The sequence below is a fragment of the Apium graveolens genome, chromosome 8, assembly GCF_009905375.1.
Source record: "Apium graveolens cultivar Ventura chromosome 8, ASM990537v1, whole genome shotgun sequence".
NCBI lineage: Eukaryota > Viridiplantae > Streptophyta > Magnoliopsida > Apiales > Apiaceae > Apium > Apium graveolens.
Window position 1 is genome coordinate 65,124,495 of NC_133654.1, and position 4,989 is coordinate 65,129,483.

A 4,989-nucleotide genomic window follows, 5' to 3' on the forward strand; every position below is an offset into this window, starting at 1 on the left:
GTGTAGTGGTGTGACACTTTGTCGAATGACGAAGAGTCAGGTGGGATGCCACCTAATCATATGTTGTATGCCATATAGTATGAAAGACTGGCCATCTTGAGTACGAATATGGTTATCTCATTCATATCTAAATTTTCACTTGTTCTTTTTCCTTCAATTTATTGACTTACAGATTCTCCCAATTGTTTGTTGCATTGTTATTTCTTACTCACCTTTTTAATCAAAATCATATGCACAAACTCTCCTCTTGCGTAATGTTTACTCTTTGACGAATTTAAAAGAAATGGAATAGTCCCGTATAGCAGGTAAAATCAAATGTCAAATGTAGATATGATTGCAAGCAGATAAATGGTGGACAACTGCGGGCAAAGAAGAACGAATTCACCAATAATGTGGTCGTTACAAAGACATCAAATCAGACGGTTGTTCTTGTTACGAAAATCTCATTAGTGCGGTAGATTGCATTGATACGACACACTTAAAATCGGGAGATTTTGACGTGAAGCGAGTAATTAGTGAACCATAATAAATAAATTAACTATAAAATAAGGAAGTAAAGCTGTATGCATCAGAAAAAGTGAATGAGTGTCGGGATGACAATCGTAGACCAAGGGAATTCTGAACAATGACTCAGACAGGCAATTAATACGTGAAACATTCCTTCGTCGCGGGATGATAATTGTCGTGAGGAATCAAGATAGAAGAAATCTTAATTGCAACCAAATTTCGAACATGTTCTTCAGGAAATTGTGAGGTTCTCTAACTTGAGTAAATAAGTTATGGTGAATTTAATACGCATAAACGGGCCAGTGATGAAAGTTCGATACAGGAGCATAAGGGGAAATGAAGTAATGATAATTCGACTAGGTATACTCATTTTACAACTGCATCCTGTTGGGAGGATGCAGAGGTAGCTTGGGTGGTTAGCTCAGTTTTCTTACTCCTTTTGGATCTCTTGACCAAAGGTGACTCTTTTTCAGCTATATCCTCACAACTCTTAGTTACAACAGTTAAGGTTGCCCCCTTTCTCTTCTTTTTACTCATCTCATCCTTTTGAGAAGATGAGGTGGTTGGTTTCCTAGCTTCCTAAGGTTTTAAAAAAATGGTTGCAGCTTGGAAAGATCCCTGTTGGTGTTCTTGTGCTTGTACTTCCACGGGTTCAAGGATCATAGCTATGCTAGATTGTATGTTAGATCTCATGTCAGGCACAGGGTAAGGGTAAGTCCTAAACCTCTCCAACATAAATGGAGTGATTTTCAGACTTACATTCACCTTATTCTTTGTCGTAAGTGAGCCAAATATTATTTTGGACACTTGCTTATAATTGCCTATATTTGTACTATCTATTCCATTCAATAAGTGTATATATGCTACTTTATTATTTAAAGTGGACATAATAAATCTAGGGAAGAAAATTTCCTTACCTCTAGTTGACAAGGGCATTGTTAGCCTGGTTGCAAGTTCTTCCAGGATCAACAGACCAACATTCAAGTGTCTGTTGTGGGCAATTGAATACACCACCTTTTGCACAACACATGAAATGTTGTCATACACTAGTTTCCTGCAAGTGAAGGCCCTTACCACAGAATCAAAGATGAAAAACCACTCATTCCTTAGATTGATCATGTTTAAGCTTGACAGGTTGATTCTTCCACCATAATTGATGAAGCCCATAAACTCAGTTAGCTCATCAGGAGTTGGCACCTCCACAAGATTCTTAGTTGGCAGCCCCAAAGCTCTATTCACATCTTGGTCATTGAATTCTATCAGTTGGCCTCCAATTGTGCATGTCACCACTATAGAGAGAGAGATTTGTCATTCATATCAGTTCTCACTACTGTTGTAGTCCAAAATTCAAGCAGAACATCCAGATACAAGATAAGATTTGCAGTCAAAGCTCCTGCAAGATAAGACTCAGCCAAAAGTTTCACAAACCCCTTGAAACTGTCAGGAGCTTGGTTAGCATCAGTAAAAGGGATATAGTTGGTTCCTTTCTCTGGAATAGAGGCTCTTGCAATATTCTAGAGCATTGTTGATTGATGAGAATGAATGGGTAAGAAATTTTTTTGTGAAAGGAGTAAAATTGAGAGAGAAATCGGTTTTTGCTTGAAAGGCTAGGTTACTTGAGATCTCGAAAATTGTAAGTATGTATATGCATCGAGAAGTTTGGGTATTTATAGTAAAATCAAATGACTTGTTGAGAACTCAAAAATAGATGTTTGGAATTTGTCTATCGAGAAGTCATTTCAAGAAGTGAAGAACATTTCGAAAAGTCATTTTAAATTACTCTTATAGAGAACTAAAGATATACTCATTGAGATGTCAAATAAATACCAAGTTTGTCCAAAAATGGACTGAATTAATTCCAACTTTTATTTGAATAAATTCAAAATAAAATTAGAATAAATTATCAAAAAGTATTTTATCAAAATAATTTATTAAATTAAATTATTTCAGTTCTGAGTTATTGATAAGTCAAAAATTATACTTATAGAGAACTCTGTGAATTAACACTACTAGAGAACTCTACAAGGACTTATCGATAAGTCATATTTTAGCTTATCGAGAAGTCACTCGAGAAGTCGGTGAATTGACTTGTCGAGAACTCACTCGAGAAGTCCTAAAATGACTTGTCGAGAAGTCAAATAGACTTATTGAGAACTCAGTTCTCTATATACTTTTGACCAATATAATTTTGCCTTGTGTTAATTTTACATATTAAGGATATAAATTAACAACTGAACATTTTACTTAGAATTTAAAAAATTCCAAGTTGAATTTTGAATTTTGAAAATTAAATTATGCAGAGATTTCTGAAATATTTATAATTCATATTTCAGTTAATTTCCAATTAAATCAAATTAATTTTGATTTACTAGAGATTAATCTGTTGCAACACATTAGCTGAGTTCTTGCCTTAGGATGAAGAATTAAGCATTCCAATTTCACCTATAAGTCTAGTGAAAGTGGCTGCATCCAAAGGTTTAGTAATAATGTCAGATAATTTTTTTTCTGTTGGAACAAAAATGAGCTTAATGGTACCATTTGTAGCATGTTCTGTAATAAAATGATACCATACATCAATGTGCTTTGTTCTAGAATAATTAATTGGATTAGCCACTATAGATATAGCACTAGTATTGTCACACATGATAAGAATTTTGTGTAACACTAGGCCATCATAATCCATTAGCTGATTTATAATCCAAAGCACTTGAGCACAACAACTTTCTATAGCTATGTATTCAGCCTCAGCTGTAGAAGTTGATACAGATTATTGTTTCTTGCTATACCAGGATACAAGTCTTTGTCCCAGAAATGGACAACTTCCACTAGTACTCTTCATGTCAACCCTGCATCCAACAAAATCTGTATCTGTATAACCAACAGCTTCAAAACCAGTTCCCTTAGGATACCATAATCCCAAGTTTTGAGTTCCCTTCAAATATCTAAAAATCCTCTTTTTAGCCATTAAATGTGATTCTTTTGTGTTAGGTCACACAACACTGTAGAAGGGGGTTAAATACAGTGTTTTAATATAATCAAATTGATTTCGAACACAAGTAATAGTAAACAGATATATTTAATATAATAAACTCTGTTATAATGGAACTGTTCTCTCTAAGTGATGAATAAATATCACGAGAGCTGATAGGTTACAATGTATGATCTTCTCGATAATGATAACACATATAGTGTAAACCTATGTCTTTGTTTATATAGTACACAATTATAAGATAACTTCTAATTGATATGGAATATAATTCTGTCTCCTAAAATATATCAATCAGATATCTTATATAAGTCATCTTATCTTCTAACTCTTTCCATGCATATCTTCTTTTGTATTAGTCTCGATCTTCTTTCCTATAAATCAGCTTCCTTCCTTAACTGTAAGTCCTCCCGTACTTAAGTTCTGATATCTATCTTCTGATATTTATCTTCTGATAATCTAAGTTCTGATATCCTTAAGTTCTGACTTCCAGTAAGTACTGATTTCAGTAAATACTGATATTTCCTGTTTGTTAAGATCTGAAAACTAAACATGAAACATATTAGACATGATATCTCAAATATATCTAACAATCTCCCCCAACTTATAAATTATGCAAAATATACAAGTTAATAGATTTGATGATGTCAAAAATATTTAAGTTCAAATACAATGAGAGTTTAATAAGACTATTAACTATAACTTACAGTCCTTGTAGCTTTACCAACATTACTGAATCAATCTGAATCCATAATGATTCTTAACAAAATCTTTTTCCAGCTTATCTTCAGCTTTTCTCAGAACTTCAACTAACTGTGCTTTGACCTGCATTAGTTCTTCATCTTTACTATCACCAATTTGATAAATGGCTATTCTAAGAGCTTGAATTGATTTTGTTTCAAGTCCATCACTAAGTCTGATAGTTTTAGGATGTGAAGAGTTTTCATTATAACATAAGCATCTTCCTTTCAGAATAACTTCCACCTTAGCAGAGTTCTTCAGCATAGGAATTTCTCTTCCATCACCTCCAGTAATCATTGGTATATACTGAGAAGTCTTTGTACCAGAGATTCTAAGTAGATCTCTTATAGCCTTCAAAATGTATTCTGACCATCTTCTTGTAATATCATATTTTACTTCCAGAAGATAGTGAATATGTTGAAGCTCTCTGATAGACTTCTTTAGCACATCAATATCAGCTGGTCTGTAAGTTAGTCCATCATTGAGAAATAAAATCAATTTCTCCTTTAGATTATCCTTATCATGAGCATCTATCACAATTTGAGCAGACAGCACTTTGTCAAGGTGCTTTTGTTTGATTTGTTCATATGGTTTATCTTTCAACATGAAAGGATCTCTTAGAGTAACTTCTACTCTTGTTTGTATCTTCTCTTCATTAGAACCTAATCCAGTTCTATCTCTAGGTTGCTTGGATCTCAACCCAAATGTTATGAGTTGATTCATTATAAGATTGGATTTTGGTTCAACTGGAGTAA